Here is a 25272-nt window from a genome sequence, read left to right as displayed (position 1 = left end):
AGTCCCCCACAGCCGCCCACCCCCTGTCCCCCAGAAACAGTACTTCTGTCTTGTCAGAATTCCAGCTCAATCTGTTAGCCGCCATCCATCCTCCAACTGCCTCCAGACACTCACACAGGACCTTCAAGGAGACAGGTGGTCGGTTTCACTTGTCCAAGCAGCCTGTCCACATCCTCGGAAGTAACAGTTCCCCTTTTTCCATTTAGCTTGAAATTCAGTAGAACTGGGACTTCAGTTTCATCATTTAGAAGTATTAAACAAGGACTAGACAAGGGCAGATGATACCCACTGAACTTAAATGTTTTCAGCCTACCAACTCTGTATTCTTAGGAAACAAGTATTACAGCAAGAATGGAAGATGAAGCATATAAGGTAACAAAGAGACACAAAGCATTTGCCTGGGAAAAAGCTTGTAACAAAAGGCATTATTTTTCAGTCACACATCTTCATAGCTATTTTATTACATTAACTTGAAGTGTTCAGTTTATACCAACTAAGTGCTGCTGCTGAGCATCATACGATGCACTGGCTAATTTAATCTGGATGATATTTCTGAAACACCTACTATGGGATATGGCTGTGGGGGATATGAGAAATTGCCACTCCACTTGAGGGGTGTGTGTGTGGGTGGGTGTCAGAGAGAGGGGGGGAGGGGGGGAGAAAAAGAGAGAGAGAAATTCACAAATTACAAGATGCAGCAGAAAGTAGGTGCACAAATTACTAATGGTTTCACTGTTTGTATGGATATTTTAACATTCAAAGGGGATACGTACTGTACTTGAACATCTACTCTCACAGTGAGATGCAAAGGTTCCAAAAACATTTTTAAATTCATGGATTTGACCACAGGTAAAATGAATGAGCTAATTATTCAAACAAAGCATGAGAAATGGAAACACAAGTCACTCATTCATCTGCTTTTCACCACCTTGTAATATAAAAAATCATTCTCAACACACATACCTCTGTTGAGAAGAGTAGTGGCTACAGGAAAAGGATGTACTCATGCAACCATGTTTGATGAGTTTATGATGTGATAGGCTAGTTACTAGACGATTCTGTCTCTAATAATGAACCAAGATTGTGAGTGCAGACACATATGTAACTGAAAAAAGGCAGGCTTGGGGTAGTCTCTAAGTTTGGAGAACTACAAAAAATATTTTTTAAAAAAATTAAAAGACACGCTGAATATACATTGGAAAAGAAAACCAGAAAAGCGGGGTATTCTGGAAGGGAACATAGCTGGCTGGCTTGAGCTCTGAACTACTTCTAATTACAATTTCCAACTTTGTACATTGTACATGTTGCAAAATTGGCACTAAATCATTTGTGCCATGTATAAATAGGACTTAACATAAGATCCCAGCAGAGGTCTGGAACCTGCTTTCTATGTGAAGAGGGTGGATTTCCGGAACATGATTAATGGCAAGGAAGAAAATAACTTTAAGGATGTGCAGCATGCCACATTAGGGACTAAGGAGAATGTCTTCACATTCCAAGACCTGTGTTATTTTGCAGAGCACTTTGCTTCAAACTTGAAGTAGATGAACTGCCTGATCAAAGCAGAATTAAGATAAACTTTGCTGCATCTGAGTTGCTATACAGATCTGATCCAAAGTCATTCAAACAAGAAAAATCTAGCTCAAATTTGTAGAGCTAGGCTGTTCACTCTTTGAAAAGCATAGAAATGTGCAGCACAAGCACCTTCATGTTTTTGCTTTTAGCATGATTTATGACTATTATTGGAATGGATGCAAATATTAATCTACTCTGGCTTCCGTTGATTTTACTGTAAACATAAATTGAGTAGTTGGGATTGAAATGCATACGTATAGGCCAGAGGGGTTGAAGTGAAATGTCAAATAACGTTAACAGAGAAGAACTCAACATTTTGAATCCCTCACATGGAAAGCCCTGCATATATGAAGCAAAATGTACTTTGAGCAAGTATACTTTCCCCTCTTTTTCACATTTGCAAATTGAAATTAATAATATTTGCCCAGTATTAGCATTGAGTAGCATTAACTAGTAAGCAAATGTATTCATACTCAGCCCTACAGTCACAATGGAGGAGGTTGGGTCATATCTGTGTTTACTCAGTTTACTCACTTTGTTTACAGCCCATGTTTTTCTACCTTGATAAAAATCTATACATTCTTTTTTAAAATGTATCTCTTTGTTGTATTTTTAATGATGTTTACAACAAACAAGGAAAACCAATTTTTTTAAAACAGGGAAAACAGTGGAAGGGGGAAGAATGGGAAGAGTGGCTAGGGCTCTGGAGGCCAGAAGGGGCTCAGATTGAGTACTATATACAAAGCATCAAGATTATTGGCCATCACAGAGGTTATGGATACATGCTTGTGTGTGCTCCCCAGATATCTGCATATGATTATCTCCCCAGATATCTGCATAGAAAGGGTCTTCAGTATGCTGCACACTCGCAAAAGGATAGGAATGTCAGACCCCTTGTCAAAGCAAGATCCTGTCTTGGAGGACACTTATTTTCTCTACAAAAAAGAAGTGTGTAACAAGCCAACATGCCATCTTCTATGGCAATCCAAGAAGTCCCAAAATGTCATTTATGAATATTATTTCAATACTACATTTATGCCAGAAAGCCTTGGGGATGTTTAAAGGTTAATCATATGGATACAAACCTAGATCTATTTATTTGTAACCCCAATTGCTTATTTAGGCTCACATGAGAATGTTAATTCTTTTGGTTTAGTCTTCTAAATCAATCTTAGAAATCCTCTTCTCCCCTATCATGACTAGGCTTTGCTATTCTTATGTAATGCAACACCAAAAATACTTAAAATAGTTAGAAATATTGAAAGCAAAGCCAAGAGAGAAAGACTACTTGACGTTGGAGGAAGTCCATTTGGACATACTTGCACTTCAGCTAGAAGGTCAGAACAGCTGGTTCCAAAAGTCTCTTTACAAAAGAAACTAGTCATGCCTTAAAAAAAGCAAAGCAAATCTTCCCTCAGAGTTGGAGATCACATTGCTTTGATTGGGTATTAGTTTTCCATACACATGACTGTAACAAAGTGAAACTGTAAAAAAAAGCAGATTGACTTTACTTGATGGTGGAGGGTAGGAAGTAGAAACTATCAAGTTGGACGGCTAGAAAATGGATATAAAGGGAAGTTAAATGTGCTGGAACCAATTTCAACCTACCATATTGGCCCGAATATAAGCTGCACCCAAATATAAGCCACACCTTTAAAATTCAGGGGGGGGGGGTTAAGAAAAAAAAGACAATATCCGAATATAAGCCACTCCCTTAAAATTCCACAGGCACTCAAACCCATTCCATTTTACTGTATGTCTGTTTCAGCAGTGATATCGTAAAAGCCCATTTTTGTAAGGTCGCGGATTTAAGCCACAGTTTAACTTTTCAGTCAGAATTTGGGGGAAAAGTGAGGCTTATATTCAGGCCAATACGGTATACTGTACTTGAAAATTAGGAGACAAAATTTTACATAGGTGTAAGTCAGGAAAGAAGTGGTTTGGTTTTCAAATAAAGGAAGAAAAGGACAAAGGGGAGCTGTTACTAATATTAAAAGCAACCTTAATCTCAATATTACAGAAATTATGTAACATGTACAATTGTTAAGAAGCAAGAAGTCAGAAGGAAAGCCACCTAGTGTGGTCAGTGGCAAAATAACGCAAGAGGGTTTCTACCTACAGGCAAAGACAGTCCATCTGATAAGCAATCTTGCAAGCACACACAGCACCAAACCTGGAAGTGACCTTAAAATTCCACAGAAAGATGGAGCGGGGGCAGGGCAGAACAGGGGTTGGGTTGGGTGGGGCAGAATGCTTTACGCAGACCCACCAATGCATGTGGGGTTCCCCAACATGACCTACATGCAAAACGAAGATTGCCAGTATTTAATAGCTGTGTAGATGAGGCAAATTCAGCTGGTGCAGGATGTCATGCAAGCTACATCTACTGAAATTCCCTCTTCTGTACAACTATTCAATGTATAGGAGACCTTGTCCTCTTTTTCATCTGCCCACCCTAAGTTCCTCTACCTCTACATCAATAAGCCATGACGGATGCTCAGTCAGTCTGCTCCCTCCAGAAGAAAGTGGTACTCAAGCCAAAGGTGGCATTTTTGGAAATATTGCAAATGTTTTACAGCAGGAGTCAGGGGTCAAGGAGGTAATTTATGGCTACTTCAATATATTTTGCCATTCTGAATAACATTCATTGCCCACTAAGCATGCTACGTTCTCACTGCTCTGTTTTTGGGCAGTTTCTCTCCTACAAGTTTCTGCCCCCCCCCAAAAAAAAAGTGTTCTTGAAATCTAGGGGTTCCCATAAGCTTGCTGATACTTCCCCTCCTGTACATAAATGGTTTTGCTTTGTCTACATAAGGACTGACATTCAGAAATGTGAGTTTTGTGTTTGTTCAGTCAGATATACTAACATATTTATTGCTAAAATTGGTTTGCTGTCTTGAAGGAATACTCATTAATGGTGAATCCCATAAAATAGTAACTATATCTGCCACTGCCATAACCACATTGCAGCTGTCTTGACGGAAGCCTAGACTGTTGTCAGTGAATCTAATCATAACAAATATAGTTTGCTTCCAGGGCCTGTTTGACTAACATTTTTTCCAGGGCAAGAGGAGGAATTCCATTCAGATGTGTTTATCATAGTGGCAGTGTGGGTGAGGTGCATGACTGAACCCAGTGCCTGCATGACACCAGAAATAAATTAACTGTTTCCAAAGAAAGAATGTGTTTGCAAGGTACAGGGTGGAAACTGGTCAATGATTTATAGCTTATGTGGCATCTATTCACTACAGTCACATTACAGAATGATTTATCATTATACAAGTGTATTGCTCTTCTGTCATTATCTGGAAACACTTAAACCAAATTTTGGTCCTCTTATTGATTTCTGGTCTATGAAGGAATCTTTGCATCATACAGCACAAACATGAGTGGCAGTGTGGTTCAGACTATTGTCAACCAACACGGCAGAAAAATATCTATCTTTGCACCTTCTTATTGAATGTTTCTGTTTAGGATGTAAACTATTTGCCCTTAACTGTATTCCTTTTATTGCTGTAAAAAGGTTTCTCTTTTAGTGGCATTTTCCATATATACTGCCGCTGCCCCCCCACCAAGAATTCCAGCTGTACTGCACCAGCTTTCCTAAATGCAAAGCTCTGCTGTGGCATTGTCAAGGACCATGGTGGCTTAAGGTTCATTGTCAGAAGCAGAAGTCTCAATAAAATTACTGTTTTCTGATAAGTTAGTAAAGTAACTTGTTCTGATGCTATTGGATTGCAGTGGTCCTATACATGGTGAAATACCTGAAAGAATTAACTTGCCTCCAAAGATGGAAAAGAATAAAAGTGAACAGCAGCTAATTTGCACATACCAAAAACAATAACAACAAAGCATATAAATGGCAATGTCATAAGCAGGTAAAAATTAAAAAAACAACCAGCTCTCATCCAAAATGTTTACCTGACAGTGGGCAACAGCTAACCACAGCTCTCAAACTGGTGCTGAGTCAAACTGTTATTAGAGCTTAGGTATTATTTGTAGTTAAGTGGTATATAAGTTGTTTAAATATATAAAAATAAATAACATTTCCCATAGCGTTCTCAACATAGTATTCTTTGGGGTCATAGTGGAAAATACCTAGCTGTCTGGTATCACTTTCAGTCATTGTGGGAAATACCTGAAGCTGCTTGGAGTGCCAGGCTAGGTTTTTTTTTAAGAGTGGGGCGGCTCAGTTTCTATCTTGTTTCTATATATGGCCCTTCACATGAGTGAGCACTGAGGTGAAAGATCTTCACAAGATGCTTATGTTGTAAACCACCTCAGATGAAGGGTAGTATATAAATGTTAACAACAACAACAACAACAACAACAACAACAACAACAACAACAACATGACCTTAGGTTGCACCAATTGGAGCTTTCCCCCCTATCACTATTTGTAGCATGGGGGGCATTTTTGTGGATACTGATACTATGAAGGAAAAACTTTATTCCCCATGCATAGCAGAACAGATACAAATCTGGGAGGCCCCTACTTAATATTAAATAATCATAAACCTCCAGCATAATTGGCAGCAGTACATTCAGCTTCTCATGTAATTAGGCCCTAAGATCTGCCCACATGATCTACTCCCCCTTTCTTTTTCTGTGGACACATCATCTGAGCGGAGCCTAAATAAAGTCATTTATCGAAAGGACACATCAAGCACATTAGAATGCCATTAGAATTCCTCTGAGATTAGTGCCTTTTTTCAACTTAATGACCGTAATAATGAACACTAGATGTTCATTTGAATACTATACAGTATCTTGTAGTGAAGTTTATTCTGCGAGTAGTCTGCTGGGAGGAGCTGAATGCAGTTGGTTACCAAGGAGACAGGAGAGAACGCAAGTGAAAGGAAGAAGACAGAGTCTGCAGCTGGAGAGTCTGGGGAGAGGGAAAAAACCAACAAAAAAAAACTAAAACTGGGATGGAGATATACTGGCACCTTAGGGAGATCTGTGGGGAAAGCTGAGACGATGCAGCTTGGAAGTCAAGGGGGAAGCCTTGCAGTCTAGAGCCATGAAAGAGATCTCTAGAACACTGAAGCAGATCTAGAAAAGGAGCTCAGAAGACCTTGCCTGGAAAACTTGGCACAGACATGAAGCCTTAGAAACCAGGCACAAACTTGCCATCAGGTTCCAGGCAGTGATCTGTCATGTGAGAACAGGGGTATCCCATGTACGTATGAGTGTTCCTATTTGTATCTGTAAAATGTGGATGATATGTATACAGGAATAGTAGAACTGGTCCAATTTTAGTGAAAGGAATATAGAATCCAGGAGACTGGGTCTTTCTAGCCCCATATTGTTTGCACACTGATTGGCAGCAGCTGATCAGAGTTTTGGACAGCCGTCTTTCCCAGTCCTGCTCTGCCACTGAGCTGTGGCTTAGTGGCTCTTCTACTACAGGACCCATGTTCTATTGGTAAATTAAAATATCAAAGCTACTGCCTCTGAACTTGATTCCTATTCCCACACCTCATACAGTGGTACCTCGGGTTAAGAACTTAATTCGTTCTGGAGGTCTGTTCTTAACCTGAAACTGTTCTTAACCTGAAGCACCACTTTAGCTAATAGGGCCTCCCGCTGCTGCCGCTGCGCCGCCACTGCACGATTTCTGTTCTCATCCTGAAGCAAAGTTCTTAACCCAAGGTACTATTTGTGGGTTAGCGGACTCTGTAACCTGAAGCGTATGTAACCTGAAGCGTCTTTAATCCAAGGTACCACTGTAACTGTGGCAAATAGTGTTGATTATTCACTGGTGAAGAAAACAGGACTTTCACACAGATACTCTGCTCTCCAGGCGAGCTGCACGTTATGGTGAGCTTTTTTTAACAAAATAAATTACAGCATGCCTTATTTCTAAGTAATGTATCACATTTAGCCTGTGGTGAACATCCGAAATGTACCCAGAGAGAAAGAATGGCTTTTGCAACGTAATTCTTGGCTTGCACATTTGCCTCGCTAGTGACGACCATTTCCTCCTCTTGTTAAACTGAATGGCAAAATTCCCATTCATGTCCACTGGGAGCAGAATCGGAACCAGTCTGTGTATCCTGGACATTTTTAAAAGGTAAAAGGCTTCCAGCTTGACTGACATATACAGTGTCTTATTTCCCATATACCTTGTGTTTTGTCAGTCTCGTGCTAGGATTGATATCCTTCTCCTAGAACAATTGCTCTTTGGGGACACAAAGTCACCTCAAAAGCCTTGCATAGTACATTAGCAGAAAGGCAAAACAATAACCGTTGCATCAAAAATAATATTTTCCATTTTCATTGTGGAGCTGTCAGCTATTCCTGAGAAACACGGATATGGATTTTTTAAATGAAAAACACATGTCAAATCCCAGCATGCATGCCTTGTTTATGCGTTCTTGCAAAATAACTACTGAAAGGACCAATCTCCAGAAACTGCCTGATGGGACATTATCAGCCCGTAGTATGCCAAAGGCACCTTTAAACATGTGTTCACGGTGCAATTGCCTTTTTCTCAATAGGCAACTAGGCACTTGAAATGCATTTTTCAGAAAATGGCCAGTATCTTCACAAAGTGATGACTGCTGTGTCAAAACTATTGTAGTTTGGACTGGTCCTACTGGTCCTGGCCTGAGGAGTTTTGTCCTTCACCACCATCTTTCTGGTGTCCCTGCTTGTGATTTTACAAATGATTTCTGGCTTTCACTAAAGGATTAATGTTAAATTCTGTACTCCAAAATCCAAACCATGTACAAAAAAAATGAGCAAAGTGCAATTTGTGAATGATGTGTAATAGCTAAAATCATATGATTTGTAAGCAGCATTTGCTATCTTTTTCCTGGCTTGATTTACACACATTCCAGCAATTCAACATATCCTGTACTTGTGAACCAGTTACTGAGTACATAATATAACATATATATTGAACAGCAGTTATATTGCAACATTTAGTTCAAAAGGTTCCTATGGCACCTTACAGAAACAAATCATAAGGTAGTCCCTGCCCTCAGGTTTACAATAAGAAAAGATACTAAACATGAAGAAGGAGGGCAGGGGGAAGCAAGATCAAGAACCATTTTTAAAAAAGATATAGGTCTTGTAACACATAGTTCTGTCTAAGATTCTGGCTTTCTAGGAAAGCAACAATTCCACAGAAAAAGATTTCCCCACCCCAATCAGATTTGAGAGCAAAACAGCAGACCCTCCAATTGGACATCCGTGATTTAGAGAAGCCATTCCGGTTTCCATTTTGATCCTAGAATGTCCCACTTTCCTTAGGATGTCTCAATTTTCATTGAAGAAATGTTGGAGGGTATGGAGTTATTTGACCCCTGAGCAGTCTGAAGGCAATCCTGTATAGGGAAGTGTTTGGGGTTTTTTTTAATGTTTTGTTATGTTTTTATATGTGTTGGAAGCTGCCCAGAGTGGGTGGGGCAACCCAGTAAGATGTGTGAAGTATAAACAGTAAAATTATCATTATGGAATGGGACATCCCTATTTTTATCAGAGAAATGTTGGAGGGTATGAAACAAGGGATAATGTCCAGGCCAGGAGAGCAGGGATGCTCCTAACATACCATTGTTTTTCCTCTCTAACTGCTGGCTTGATGGCAATAGGAATTGTCACAGAAGGGGTTCTGATGGAGTTGTCCTCCTCCCTTACATTAGTGAACAGCAGCTCTGTTTGTTCTGGGCAACCCTTTCCTGGAGGCACCTGCCCGCTCTGCCCCCAGATCAGAGCCAGGAGCAGAGCAGATGATGTCTATGTCAGGAAGACAGGGCTGCTCCTACCACACAGTTCTTTTCTCAGACATCTAACATCTGAAGCAATCGTACAACTCCTGCCAACCATTGGTTATTTTGATGTGGTCTATCCCTGGCTTTGATTTTGGTTGTGCTCTAGGATTCTGGCACACATTGGCCTAAGCTTCTTTGATGAAGAGATGAAGCTTATAAGTAGCATAAAGTTCCATAAAGTCACTTGAGGTGTGATAGCTTTAGAAAACAGCCACTTCCAAGTACATACTCCCCATGCATATAATTATTACATAATGTGTAATTACGTGAACTTAGTGCAAATGCCTAGATAAACTAAGGTTCCTGAATCCCACTCCAGGACCACATTAAAAGGAAGCAAAGGCCAATGCCTCAAAAACCAGAGCTGCTTCCTAAGCTCCTTCCACCAGCCTTCCAGACTCTACCCACAAGCTCTTCAAGAAATAGTTTAGAGCAGCATATTTCCAGGCATCCCTTCAAAAATGTTGTCTTCATAAAGAGTCGATACTGGCTCATGATCCGGCACCACAGACAAAGATATTTGCTTTCCCTTTTTCTAACATTTGTATACAGAAATACGTTACAAGGAAGCAGCAGGAGAAGCAGTAGCTTGATTTTGCACGCCTTTTCAGGCTTTCTGGGTGACATGCAAAGAAAGAGCACAAACATTTGAACTCATGTGTTTCTCCTTGGTTGGGAAACAAGATGAACAAGTCATGTGTGCTTCTGCTGTCATAATTACTTCCTTGTAACATATGAGTCCATCCTCATTTCTGGCCAATCAAGCACATCTTAGCAATAGAAAGATTCTGCTCAAGTTGGGCAGAAAGTAGAATTCTGTTTCTCAGCTGCAGATCAATCTTTGCCTTCATTTGAATGTTTCATTGCCCATGAATTTTCAGAGACCTTAACAGATCATTTGTCGGAACTTTCAGAAGTTCTTTATGCCAGCATATTTTGAGAGAAATCATGGCATGAACTGAGACAATCCACTGGCAGTGAAGAATTCAAAGCCTGCTTTTCTCCCTCCCCATTTTGGAAGCCTCTTTTCTGCCAGCAAATTTTTAGAGCTTTCTGCTCAGGCCGATACTATTTCCAGCACAGCTAACAGCTGATAGCCAAGACCAAGACCAATCTGAATTTGCACCAACACCCATCATGGATTAAGTTAAATTTGTGTCATTAACATGCCATGTATTTGTTTTGTAACTACCGTGTGCTGCCACATGGACTTTTTTACTCTCATTCGCAAACTGCAGCCTTTACCCCCAGACTCATTAAAACTCCTAGTGCATATTTCTACATTAAAGCACTGGATATGAAATCATGTACCAGGGGAGAAGTGTAAAGTTAAGTTTAATCATCCACAGCTTGGGTGATCACAGAATGACATCACATTCTAGCACAACCCTATTCAAACTACTGCAGAAGTTAAAAACCATGCATAATTTGAAAGTTTCCAAATATCATGCTTTCAGCATGGTTCAGCTTGAATTCAGCCTAAGCAATCTACACCACAGATATTAATACCTTCAGCCTCACTAGACAGCATAAGCAAATTGGACTGAGTCAATCAAAATGGCAGCCTCAGAATTTGTAAAATTTTGCACAGTGTCATTCCCATTTACCATTTTAATTTCAAATTACTTTTTGATATCCACTCCATCTGTGACGGCTACTTTAACTTTAAAGTTTTATAACTCAATTGCTTTTTGGCACTTGGTTCACAGTCTGGTAGTTTCAATGTGTTTCCAAAGCTGCGAATGTTTGGCGACTTGCCAATCTTCTCCAGCCAGATGACACTCCATTTTGCCAGGGGCCCCATTCACTTCTGGGTAATCTTCTGGGGGCAACATGCCAGTGATTGGCAGGTCCAGATGCAAAAGTGGGCAGAGCAATGATGGGGAGAGCTTGGGATGGGGTGTGACTTGGAGAAAATCTTGAAGATCAGATAGAGAGAACTGGTTCCATACCCACAATTTATTAAATAATCTCTACTTTCCCCTCAATGGGACACGGGTGGCACTGTGGGTTAAACCACAGAGCCTAGGACTTGCCAATTAGAAGGTCAGCGGTTCGAATCCCCGCAACGGGGTGAGCTCTCGTTGCTTGGTCCCTGCTCCTGCCAACCTACCAGTTCGAAAGCACATCAAAGTGCAAGTAGATAAATAGGTACCACTCCGGCGGGAAGGTAAACGGCGTTTCCGTGCGTTGCTCTGGTTCACCAGAAGCGGCTTTGTCATGCTGGCCACATGACCCAGAAGCTGTACACCGGCTCCCTCAGCCAATAAAGCGAGATGAGCACCGCAACCCCAGAGTCGGTCACGACTGGACCTAATGCTCAGGGGTCCCTTTACCTTTACCTTACTTTTTTTATATATATAATATTTATTAAATTTTAGTTTAACAATAAAATACATAGATAATAACACAATCTTTTCCAATATCCACATTTCATATTCATCTTTGGACTTCCTCACAACCCTTGTTCCTGCTTTCTAAACTCATAAATTTTACCAGCAAATTATTAACTTGGTTTAATTCATATAATATAATTTTCCAATATTTATATCTCAAATTTTGGGATTTAACATACTCTTATTGAAACTTAATCATAAAATGTTACTTATCCAAAATTTATCTTTTCGTCTTCCAATTAAATTTAAATTTATATTCTTTATAACTAGTTTGTTGAAGCCATGTTTTTGCTAATCTTACATCTTTCTTAACATTCATACAATTTGCAATATTTTTGTAGATAGTCCTTAAATTTCTTCCAGTCTTCCTCCACCAGTTCTTCTCCCAGGTCTCGGATTCTGCCAGTCATCTCCGCCAACTCCATATAGTCTATCAGTTGCATCTGCCATTCTTCCAGTGTGGGTAATTCTTGAGTTTTCCAGCTTTTAGCGATGAGTATCCTTGCTGCTGTTGTAGCATACATAAAAAAGGTTTGATCCTTCTTTTGCACGCTCTGACCAACAATGCCCAAGAGAAAGGCCTCTGGTTTCTTTACCTTTACCTTACTATCCCCTCAGAGAGAACAAAAAATCCCTACACATTCACAGCTTCAGGTCTGATATTCTGCTTGGCTGGGGGCCCCATTAAAAATACAATCAGCCAAGGTGGGGTAAGGACAAGCACACTTCTAGGTGACTGAAATTCTTGCTTAAGATGAGAGATTTGTGGATAGGGGTGGAGGATGCTCTCCAAGGACTTCCTCAACTGCTCGTACAGTTTAAGCAACAGGAGGATGGGATATATCGTCCCTCTCCTATTGATTCAAGCTTAGGTATTCAGATGAGCTCTAAAATCCCAGCATTTTTGGGAGTAATAAAGATCTGGTGTCCTTCCCTATATGCCATTCTCAGAGTGGCCTTCTACCTGGTATTTCTGCAAAGCTCAATTACAGCTGGCAAAGCCACCTTTATATTTCACTGTCTTCACCACCAGCCACAAAAATCCCTTTGAAGCCCATTGTCTAGGACTGCTTTTTATTACAGTTCTTATCAACTTGTTTTCATCACGACTTTTCTGCAACATAGCTTGGCTTGATGGTGGGTGGGACCAGTGGCTCCACTGAGAAACCCCACGGGGAAGGCACCCAAGCTCCTATGTAAAGCATGTATCTTTACATAAGTAGCAGGGATCAGCTCCAACATATATTTTTAGTGCAATGGAACCCATGGAAAAATTGGAGATGAAAGCACTCCTAAGCAGGTGCAGGGTAGGGAAGGACTGTAGCTCTATGGTAGAGCATCTTCCTTGCATGAAGAAGGTCCCAGGTTCCACCAGTGATGCCTCCAGGTACGGCTGGGGGAAATATCCTGTCTGAAACCCTGGAGAGCTATTGCCAGAATGTACAACACTGGGCTAAATAGACCAGTGGTCTGGCTCAGTATAATGCAAATGGTTCTCTGGTAGGGTTGGCAGGGTGCAATCCAGTTGTCTGAATTGCATAGATTAAAATGTGTGAGCAACAGGTATGGGTGTCTGACCATCTGCATGAAAAAAAGAAGAGGACTGAACTACTGATCCCTTCCAACTCTCTTGAGTGTGGTAAGCTCCAGTATTAAGTACAAATGTGTTACTTGCTGGCAATGGATGTGCTTCATGAAACAAGAGGTACTGTATGTTACATTGAACTGCACAGGGGCTAACAATGAAGCTCACATATGATACTGTGATAAGCCAGCTGCTAACTACATACACTGCAGGGATTTGGGTGCCCTTTGCTTTCAACCCTATCCTGTTCCCTTCAGCTAAAGTATAAATTTAATTCCACCCAGTCTAGCATGCCCCCTCCAGAAAGACGAATGCTCAGTTTACAGTACCAGCTTCTTCTGGGAAAGAACAAGAATTATGGATAACACTCCTCCCCCTGGGAATTGACAAATTAGTTAATTTGCTGATGGGTGCAGAACAAACAGATATACTGTAATGAGCTGCCTGGGAATGAAAAAAAGGAATGGATCAGGGACTATGTGAAGCTGTCATACACTGTCAGAACATCTAGTACAGGACTTTACTCTGGACAGCCCTTCAAGGTCTTCAGAGCAAGGCCTGTCCCCAACCTGCTCTCTAAAATCATTCTTGAGTAGAGATAGCAGAGCTTGGACTGTGGACCTTATACATAAATGGTGCATGAACCTGTCTCTATGCACTGGTGACAGGCATGGGCATTCTACAATCTGCACTCTCTTCTAAGCTTGATCCAGACATCATAACTGGGGCGACAGACAGCGGTCACATTGTGACTTGGGCAAACCAGTGGAGATCTGAAGGCAAACAAAGCTAGTAACAGGCAAGCAAATTAAGCAGGGTTCAAGGGGAGTCCAGGCAGAGCTGGGCAAAAAGAACAGAATAAGGAAGTCAACTGGAAGCATAACCAAGGAGCTCAAAACAGAAGTTGCTGAACAGCCAACTAGCATCCTTTTCATGGTCCTTTTTATAAAGCAACTGGGAGGCTGGAGCCAATGAGAGCTCAGGGCTTGCCAAAAATGCAGAATGTGAATAAGGAAGAATGATGCCTGATGTGGGCCCCATTGAAGCAAAACGCATACAAAAGGAAAGTTGCCTCAGTAACTACAGACACCACTCAGAAGCAACTATAGGCCTCTTTACATGACCAAACAGGATAGACTGAATGGGTCGACAGGGGAAGTGGTAATGTGACTTTTTGCAGAGTCCCAGGCCATGCAAGAAAGGCAATATATACTTCTAATATGTAATAACAATACACATGCACACATAGGCTGTGTGCAGATGAGCTGATGAACTTGTGGGGGTTGCAGATGTTCAAATCTCTAATGCACCCATTTATTCTTCCCTGTGAATGAACAGAGCCTGTGGTTCGAGGGAGGCATATGTGGTCTTGCCAGTGAAATCACACAAGCAAGAAGTTGGGAACATCTGTGACTCTTCAAAGAGAATCTGACTCTGCTTTTCTATCTGTTCAAAACACTAAAGAAAAAAGGGTACATAAGAAGACCCAAGTCACAGTTTGGAGAACAGCTGATTTACTGGTAGCAAAGTATTGTTGACTAATGCTTCCAGATGTTAGATAAGCATGGTTCATGACAGAAAGGAAGTTAGAAGTATATGAATGTGAACCAATGTGCCATCCACTTTTTGAGCACTTTCTTGTAGCTTCACTGAAGTCCTTGTACTTGGTACAAACATTGGTAACGAATGTGCCTTGTAACCCTTTTACAACTAGCTGGAGAAATAAAATGTATTAATGATATACAGGTCCTTTCAAAACAGCAGGGTATGGTAACCAAGGAGAATATTTAGAAAGCCATGCATGCAGAAATGCTCTTGGACCCATACAAGCATACCTTAAGTCATAACTTGCTGCAGGGGTCCAGTATTGTGTAAGCAGCTGAAATTTTAACACATCTGGATTCACTTTTGATATGTAGTTCACCATGTTCAGCTCTCCTTGTCCTTCAAATTGTACAGTACTGGTACCTGCCTTCGTATTTTCTGTTGGGAGGTTCTCATGCCCTTGTCCCTCGCTTTTAAGGCAGACTCATTGGGTGCAATGATGCCTAATGAAGCACTAGCTTCAATATGTGACTGGGGCTCACAAGATGTCTTCTGCTTTTTGAAATAGATCTGCTTCTTTGCTTTCTCTCTCTAGCAGCCTTATATTTTCACTGCATTCTAGGGTTTCCAAATCTTGCAAAATTTGCAAAAGCAGCATCATTCATTCAGAACAAGCAACTTTTCATCCAGTAAAGTGTGGGGTCCATGCATTTAGGATTCCAGTGGGGCAAGTGCCCATTTGCCTACCCTTGCAGACACTTGTGCAGAAGTACCAAAATATTTTAGACAAAAACCCTCACGAGTGGGTATCTTTAGTAGTTAAGAAATTGTGACTGAATATTAGGAGTAGGGAATAGAAAACTGAGTGGGAAGATGGAATGGAGTGGCTATAATCCTGAACAGCGACAGTCAACACTGCAAGATTTTGTTGCAGCAGGTCTTACCTATATAAAGTCATTTTAAAATTGTTGAAATCCAAGCTTTTATTTAAAAGAAAAATACATACATCTTTAGGACTCATTGTAGTTGGAGTTTAATTTTATAAATGCAATGATGACAATATGAGTTACATGCTCAGAAATTGGAAAGGGGGGAATCCATTGTATATGATTTCAAATACCATTTCACATTTCTGTAAAAGCTTAGTACTGTACTCGAAGGTGACTTCCACATCTAGGTTTGATATTTCCACCAACCATGAATTAAAATTTACCATTTACAGGAAATGAATATGCAAGTTTTGCCACATAAAATATGTAAAGTATAAGTAAAATGTGCAAAGTAACTACAGCCCTTTGGCATGGGCATTCATTGTAATTTTTAGTACTAAAGGAGCTACATGTTCCTCAGCTGGGCCATTACCTCTATCATCTGATTATTGAATCGAATGCTAATGAAAACCAGGGATGAGATAGCCAGAGGAAACTGACTTCAGTCTTGCTACCACAGCCTTATTTGGTAAGAAAGTTCAAGTGTGTTGTTTTCATATATAATGTCATAATCATTCCTGCGCCTAAGCTGCACAGCATGTGGGGAAGACAGCCTGAATCTACAGGCATTTACATGGAAGAAAATTTTGAACCAGGAAACTGGTCTTCAACATGTGGGTATGAAGGGTGGTATTTACTGAGCTATTTCTTTTACGAACTGGTGGTAGCATACATTAATATATTAGCAACTCCTTTAGGACTTAGTCACAGGGGTGCAGTGTGCTCTGCAACTTTTCTGGTAGGTAGGCCTTTAAGAGGCACAATGGTGGAGCAAAAAACTGATGTTGAACAAAACCTGTGTTTGTCTGTCAACAACTCTGATGAAAAATTAAAAGACAAATAAAAGTAAACGGTTGAGAACGCTATGGGAAACATCATCTAAAGAGGAAATTAACTTTCACAAAGATCAGAACAAAACACTTTACCCCAGGCAGCCTCCAAAGCCCACTCTTGGAAGGTGGTAAGCAATCAATGGGAACTGAAGAGCTTAGCTTCACTTTGATGGATTCAGAAACTAAATGTTTCTAATGATAAAGGTGCACCAAAACAAACTCCAGGCATTCTCCAGACAGGAGAAGTATGCCCCGTTGACCACACTGTGTTTCAGTTATGAACTTTATCACTTGAAGGGTAGGCACAAGCAAGACTCCTCAGAATATCCTAATCTGTGGTAGCAAAGGAACAGAATGGGATAATGCAACTTGATTCTGGTACTCTCAGGGGTGGGCAGCAGGGGCAAGGGAACAGCAGTTACAGTGGCATTCTCCCAGCAGAGGATGGGGCAAGCTGAGAAGTGACAAGGTAGAATTGCTTCCAATGCGGCATACAAGAAAATCAATAAAAAAGCAAGTGTTTAAAATACGGTTAAAAGCTCATAATCAGAAAACAGAATAGTCTTTAAATGTATTTCTTACCCCTCAGACTTCATAATGTCAGGATTAACTTATGCAGATGTTACACATTTCTGCAATTTTACTGACTTTATGCAGAAGTAGAACTTTCTGACTACAGATCCAGAATAGCCAAAAAAATCTGACTAGACAGTCAGCCAGCCATAATTCAGCTTTCACATCTGAAACTCTGATCTTGCTAATGCAACAGTATGGAAATATAAAGCAAATAATAAAATTAGAGTTAACAAGGCTTATCTGCCACTTCCAATGAAAATTATACGGTCTTTCCATTCCAACACTTGTTAATCTGTTCCAACTTAGCAAAAGAACACAAACTGGTAATAGCAGCTGAAGAATGATATGATAGATTATATAAATTATAAATTCCTAAGGAGGCATACACCCCATTTTTCTCAAAACATGGAAATAAAGTAATAATACCATACCAATTATGCTTTCCACATACACACACCCTAAAGTAATGTGTATATCTGTGCAATGGTTCGAGTTAGTCATTTGAAGGGGCAGTTCCAAATCTCACTATCCATCATTGATTTTCCAGATCATGATTGCCAGTGGTATTGTAAACCTCACCTGTAATAAAGGTGAGCAAACCACCAAAAGTAATATTATAGCAAGAAGCTGCTTCTAGTGGTACACTGGTTCTTAAATAACAAAGCCATAAGCCTATAGAATTACTGAAACAAAAGCATTCTTGGTAAAATCCCACATCTGTAAGATGAATAATAATAATAATAATAATTTATTATTTATACCCCGCCCATCTGGCTGGGCCTCCCCAGCCACTCTGGGCGGCTTCCATAGAAAGCAAAAATACAATAAAATATCACACATTAAAAACTTCCCTGAACAGGGCTGCCTTAAGATGTCTTCTGAATGTCAGGTAGTTGTTTATCGCTTTGACATCTGCTGGAAGGGCGTTCCACAGGGCGGGCGCCACTACCAAGAAGGCCCTCTGCCTGGTTCCCTGTAGCTTTACTTCTCGCAATGAGGGAACCGCCAGAAGGCCCTCGGCGCTGGACCTCAGCGTCCGGGCAGAATGATGGGGGTGGAGACGCTCCTTCAGGTATACTGGACCGAGGCCGTTTAGGGCTTTAAAGGTCAGCACCAACACTTTGAATTGTGCCCGGAAACATACTGGGAGCCAATGTAGGTCTTTCAAGACCGGTGTTATATGGTCTCGGCGGCCACCCCCAGTCACCAGTCTAGCTGCCGCATTCTGGATTAGTTGTAGTTTCCGAGTCACCTTCAAAGGTAGCCCCACGTAGAGTGCATTGCAGTAGTCCAAGCGGGAGATAACCAGAGCATGCACCACTCTGGCGAGACAGTCTGCAGGCAGGTAGGGTCTCAGCCTATGTACCAGCCTACGTACCAGCTGCCCTGGACACATTTGACCTGTGCCTCCATGGGCAGCTGTGAGTCCAAAATGACTCCCAGGCTGCGCACCTGGTCCTTCAGGGGCACAGTTACCCCATTCAGGACCAGGGAATCCTCCACACCTGCCCGCCTCCTGTCCCCCAAAAACAGCACCCATAGCTGCTGTGTAATTGGCATCAGCCACACTTTCTATGATACTGCATTAAAGTGGTCAGACTATCAGCTGCAAATCAGGACTTAAGTTCATTTACATCCACACATAGGAATACAAAGGACAAGATTCTAGTGGTCTCCATAGAATAAGAGCAGACCATTTTGACACCTTATCTGATATATCATTAGGACAGTGTATTCTAGAAATATGACTTCAGCTAGGTTGGTGTTTGGTCTTTTACGGCAAACCCAAGCATAACGACATTCACAGAATTCTTGTGACACTCCAGTCTAACAGATTAACTGCAGCCTAAACATTAGTGGACTAGAGCCCAGTCCAAACGAAGATAATTTTACTAAATAATCTAGCTGTGCCAGTCCCCACAAAAATAAACCAATCTCTTACCTTAAATCAACACTTTCACACACAAGCTGCGCAGTACTCTGATATAAGAAAGCGTTCCACTGAAGTAAAATTCCTAGTGAATTTAAGGGATCAGGATTGTACCAGCAGGTAGATTAAACAGGTCAGTATATAAGGCTTTGCTTTCTTTAGTAATTCCCCGCCCCAGATAATGTACTCAGAGGTCAGATCTGCTCCAGGCCCTGTAGTATCAGAATCAGGCCCTGCAGATGTCATTTCAGTCCTCAAACATTTCACCTCTGAACTTTGCACTTCTGGCAAATACAAAAATAAAACACCGCTTTATCTCAGGCAAACTGCTATCTGACATGACAGCCTATCTGTCAGCTTCATAACCCAAGATCCCACGTATCTGTCTTGTTTCACCATAAATTTCTGCTCAAACAGCAAGATTATGACAGCTGTACCATGCACAGACTTATACACAACACTGAAAACTCTCTGGAATGGTTTGAATTGGAGACAAGAGCAAGGCTGCATTTTGGAGAAGGAAGTGCTTCTAGTGACAGTGGCGGTAAGAAACCCACTCCTTATACAATGCAATAACTGGCATCAATTTCTAAATAAGCTGTAACTCAATTATAAAAGCCACATTCTAAAACAAATAAATTAAAATGACAGATAGTTTGCTATTTCATCATCTATTGTTTTCCTCAGACAAGTATGATTTTCTAAGTTTAGCTAGCTGGGAGGCTGACCACAGGTATGGCTCTGTGGTGATTGCTTCTCTTTTTCCATTATAAGCTTGTTCTACCCAGTTATATTTTTAGAATATCTGCTCATGTTGAATGACATCCAGATATTTTAGGGTAGGATTTTCTTTGGTTTTGTTTTTTGCAATGTATAAAAAGGAAGAGGGGAAGCTGAGTTTTGAAAAAAGAATACACTGACTACTTCAGAATTGGCTGTGTGACTCATTTGGTTGTAATGTCAAAATGATCTGCTACCAGAGCCTGCTCAAGATGGAGAGAGGAGCAGCTGTAGATAGAAAGATGTTGGGACATCCTCACAATATTTAGGTATTTATTTATTGGAAATATTAGCTCACCTTGAATTAAAATCAAAGATTCCCAGTCTTTGAGAATCATCACACAGATAGAAGAAGATAAAAACCACAGCAAAATCAGTACCAATAATGGTATCAAAATCAGACAAGTCACTTGACCTCCTATGAAGAACTACTGGAATATACATATTTTCAAATCATTTACTACATGGAGCTCAGAACACACACACACACCACACCACACCACTTTCACAATCTTGCTCTTTGATTACATGTGTGGAATCCAACACCACAATGTTATTTCACACATGTCCTGATCAGGTGTTAAAAGTCATTCTACTTAAAAGAAATTCTTTTTTTTTTTTTAAAAAAAAAGGGAATAACAAATTATAAAGCATGCGTGGAAGGATGAAAGATACTGTGTTCTGTGCATAAAGAACAATAATATAATGTGTCTGATGACCCAGAAAAATATACTGTAGCTCCTAGGCCTGTTCATTACATGTCTGTGTCAAGGGAGCTGAAACAAGAAGTGAAAGGCTGGGTTTTGTTTTGCTTCAATCAGTGAAGGCCAGACATGTAAGCTTTTGCATTCAGACTGCATCTGGAAATTGACACTGATAAGGGAATATAATTTCTACTTAGTCCTAGAGTCATCAACTTAAGAGGCCAGACAGCATACAGCTGTCTCAGACACTCTTTCTCGCACACAGTTATAAATACTTCTGCATTAGAAGTAAGAGAATTCTGGAATAAAATGTGTCTCAGAACCCACCACTGAGACTGGAAATTAAAATTCAGATATGCAAAAATCAGAGATATGTAGCCCTGGAGATCATCCCTGGAAAGTTCTAAAGTGAGGATGGAGCTGCCCTACCTCTCCTGCTGCCTTGACCCTTTTACCTACTTTCATCCCTCGCCAACAGATAGGAGGGAGCGAGGTAAATGAACAGACCAGCGGAGGAATGAAGGAGGAGGCACAATGGCTGCATACCATCTTGTGCGGCAGCTGCAGACAAATTCCATGCTAGAGATCATTAAGAAAGGAATTGAAAATAAAACTGCCGATATCATAATGCCATTATACAAATCTATGGTGAAAACACGCTTGGAATACAGTGTACAGCTCTGGTCACCTTGCTTCAAAAAGGATATTTGTGCAACGTCTTGTACTAGCACTGTCTGAGTACACAACTAGAAGCTACAGCTACCCATAGAGAGTCACTTGTTCATATGTATGGATATACACATATTTCACCCAATTTCTATATTCCTTCCGCTTCTTTTTTGGGGGTAAGAGATTCACAGGTATGAGGCAAATTGTGCAGATCATATGGAATTTCTTATCTGCAATGGGGCTGCCCCTCATGATACCCAGGCTATTCCCTCAGTCATCAACATCTGAACTGGCCATAAGGAACTGCACAACCCTGTGTCTATTTAACTTAGATAAACAGTGCTTAGCAATTAGTGCATTGCTATGTTTCTCTCAGCCCCAAAGCCTAAAAAGCCTTTGTCTTCATGGGCTTGCAGAATAACACTCTCTTTTTGGTTCTGGTGTATTCCTGAATACATTTGTTGGCTTCACATTTGCCTCTAATGCTTCGGTCTAATGTTCAGGTGTAAAAGATTTATGATGGCAGTAATTTCTTCTTGAGTGTGGTGCATTAAATTCAGGGAGCCAGTTTCCTTTCCCATAGAGCTGAAAAGCCACATGTAGGAGTAGAAGAGTAATTATCCGGCTCAGACTGTCCAGTCTGAAGCAGAGGTGATGCCAGTTTGTACCAGAACTTTGCATTTTGAATGCTCTCCACTCCTCCGTTTCCCTCCAGACACATGATTGACATGGCTTTGATCCATCTAGATTTCCGTATGCTGGCACCAATCCATGTCAGATCATGATCATGTAAAACTACCCTGAATCTTATACGAGTACATGGATAGTCACTTTGTAGTCTCTGCAAAAAGTAGTGAGTGGGAGAAGCAAGGTGGGTGCAGCCCACCTAAAGCAGCCCCACCTCCTTGATTCTGCTTGCACCCCACACCCCACAGCAGCTACTACCCTGTCGTCCTTGCTCAAAGGAAAAAATAACTGAGAGGGAAACTGGGTGAGTTTGATTCCTCTGTCCTCAAGCAAATGTAAGGGATTTTATGCTCTTCCCCTTACTTTGCTGGATGGGTGAATGATCAGGGTTTCTTTGGCACAAGCATTCTTTCTGCCTACCTTTGAGGTTTCATGAACACTTAAAGGGATCTTTAAGGGACCATGATCATTTTTGAAGTAAACTGGGGAAAGGTCTGCTGATTCTGAAGTCTCCCGTAATACAGAAGTGAATGTATTTCACCTTTTAGTCTCTTACTCATTATGGATGCTTAAAAGAGAAATAAAGTTTAAAAACAAAGAGTCTATAGGTCTTCTTAATTCATGATAGCAATTATTTCAGAGGGGCAGCAAAGGATCTTTTGAAGTTTTGGGGTTAGGTCTGTGGCTCAGCAGTAGAGCACCTGCTTTGCATCTTTAGATAGGGCTGGGTGGGAGAGACCCATGCCTGAAATACTGGAAGCAACAGTACTAAGCTGGAAGGACTAACAGACTGATTTAGTATTATGTAGCTTCTTATGTTCATATTCATTCTTTATACACACACAGAGAGAGAGAGAGAGAGAGAGAACATTTTGCATGAAAACCACTAATATTAATGTACTTAAAGAACAACAGGATGAAGTTGGAAATTGTTTGACACAGTGCCTAATATTGGCTGGAATGTTATTCAGGCCGTGCCAGGTGGTGGAGGTTCATACTTAACACTGCATGTTTCCAAGAAAGCATCTGGAATCATATAACCTCCACCACCTGGCACGGCCAACTCAGAGCTACAATACCACCCGTCCAATATGCCTGCACTATCTATTTCCAGTTCAAACCGGGTTGTAAAATCCAATTCCCCAAAATAACTTGGAAAAAATAGATTAGCTGCAATTGGCTCTCTCTCTCTCTCTCTCTCTCTGAAGTGTAAAAAGGCTTCAGGCTGCTGTGCATGATCTGCTGTAAAGGGGACATCCATATTTCACTTTCCAGAAAGAAAGTAATGACATGGGAGGCTGAATTACTTGCACTGCAGTCTGGAAGTCTACAGGATATCATTATCCTAGCTTTTAACACAGCTGCCTGTTAGATACATAGAGAAACTTTTTTATAACATGCTCTCAAATCATGTCTCCTTGTTAAAACATAGCTGGACTACAATCTTTACCAGTCAGCAGATAAACCTAATAATCTCTTTGATACATAATCTCACACTGCAGGGCATCCATTGGGCACTGAGGAGATGGTAACGTTTGCCAAGGATTTTTTGTAACATAATCCCATTCCTGCTCATGGCACAACACAATACCCTCTTTATGCATAACAGTGGGATGCCACTACCACTGCCTCCACAAATGCTCTCACCTGGTACTTACAAAGGTACCACCTGATACAGGTACATATGCCATCAAATGGAAGCCAATATCACAAACAAAACAGAAGAAAAGGTGTTGGAGTAACTGGACATGGAGAAGGGGTTAACTTCCTTCATGAGCACAAATCACCCCATGAAGTTTTCTCTATAATGTTTGACTATAACCAGGTCTTTGGCTGATTTAATATTCAATGGTATTTTAAATGTGTTTGTGGGTAGGTGATTATTGGTTTGTTTCTCTTTTTATTTCATTATGTATGTTGTTTTCTCATTTTGTATTTTTATGTTGTGAACCACCCTGTAGTATTCAGAAGAAGGGTGGTATACAAATTATTATTATTATTATTATTATTATTATTATCTCCAACAGGTACAAGGTCAGCCAAGCCAAATGTTATGGTATCAGCCCAGTGCTGAATATATAAGTAATAGTGGCATGTCAGCTCATTAGTCGTCAGTCTGTCTGAGGTCAGTGAGTAAGTGTGAGTTGGAGTCTGTATAACATCTTGAATTGCTAGAGCAACAGAAATACTTTGTACCTTTATATATCTCTATATGTATTTGCAAAGCCTACAAGCTGTGAATCTACATCCAGAACTGTATTACTGAAGCCTTATCTTCTGCAGCTTTAAACTAGTTTGGACCTTAAGCTGCTTCTGGTGACTGGAACTGGGGGCAACTTCCTCTACATGGGTATCTCACCTCAGATTTCCAACATGAACCTCAAAACATTAGGCAATAGCTCAATCAACTTTCTGCAGAAAGAGTAGATGAAAATACCTTCTGGTTTCCAGAGGTATAATTAACTGAATGAGGTACTGGCATATTTCCAAAATGATTTTGCTATAATTAATATTACAAGTATAAGCTATTTCCCCTTGGTAATGAGGGAAACACATTTTATGTACATGCTTGCCACTCTTATCTCATTCTTCAGAACAGTGAGGAAATATAGGGATTGGTCCTAATGGCTTGCTCCCTTCTGTCTGGCTCATGAAATTTGACTCCTTTGCCTGGAGAGCTCAAGAAAGAGGCTGAAGCTCTGGAACTTCAGCAAAAGAAGTGTTGCAGATCTATGTATCAGCATACTTTTGATTTCACTGAGGATGAAAATCAACTCCATCCAAGCTACAAAATGCCTTCAGAGTTTCTTGTTTTGACTTACTTTTTACCTCTGACTACAGCCAGCAGCCCCAAACTCTGCACTGGACCCTACTGTACTAGGAAAGAGCTGTTTGTATGTCATTAAAAAATAACCTATTAAATAAAGACTGCTGTGATCCCGAAGTACCCACCTGCCCACAGAGGCGAGTCTGCCCTTATGTCTCTGAATGATTGCATGGAATGAGACTGGCAACAGGCACTTTACTCAGGCAGTATGCAAGTGGAGGTAAGCGGCGTTCAGAATTTTACAGCAATATAGTGACAAGACTGCCATCAGTTGAGATGCAGATTCTACAGCATTTGGCGCAGTATGGCTCAGGTAACTTGAGAAGCCTATAGGATCCCAGCTGACCTTATTTAAACTATTTTAGACACCACTTTTCTAAAAGAAAATCACAGATTTA

The 25272-nt window shown here is 40.7% G+C and overlaps 2 protein-coding genes and 1 long non-coding RNA gene across 16 annotated transcripts in view; 1 reads left to right on the top strand and 2 right to left on the bottom strand.

Moving 5' to 3' along the window:
- Positions 1-25272, bottom strand: part of LOC307226175 (uncharacterized protein) — a 244021-nt gene that overhangs the window by 30983 nt on the left and 187766 nt on the right. The gene's annotated exons all lie outside the window — the stretch shown is intronic.
- The window catches only part of KALRN (kalirin RhoGEF kinase), a 492818-nt gene that overhangs the window by 429559 nt on the left and 37987 nt on the right, over positions 1-25272 (bottom strand). The gene's annotated exons all lie outside the window — the stretch shown is intronic.
- Positions 6334-24463, top strand: LOC307200983. The gene is made up of 3 exons (XR_013832483.1): positions 6334-6757; positions 16204-16337; positions 24075-24463. It is a non-coding gene; the product is annotated as an uncharacterized lncRNA (long non-coding RNA).

This window comes from Podarcis cretensis (genome assembly GCF_951804945.1).
Source record: "Podarcis cretensis genome assembly, chromosome: 1".
NCBI lineage: Eukaryota > Metazoa > Chordata > Lepidosauria > Squamata > Lacertidae > Podarcis > Podarcis cretensis.
Note: the sequence above shows the minus strand (reverse complement) of the source record. Positions and strands in the feature narration are given on the sequence as shown.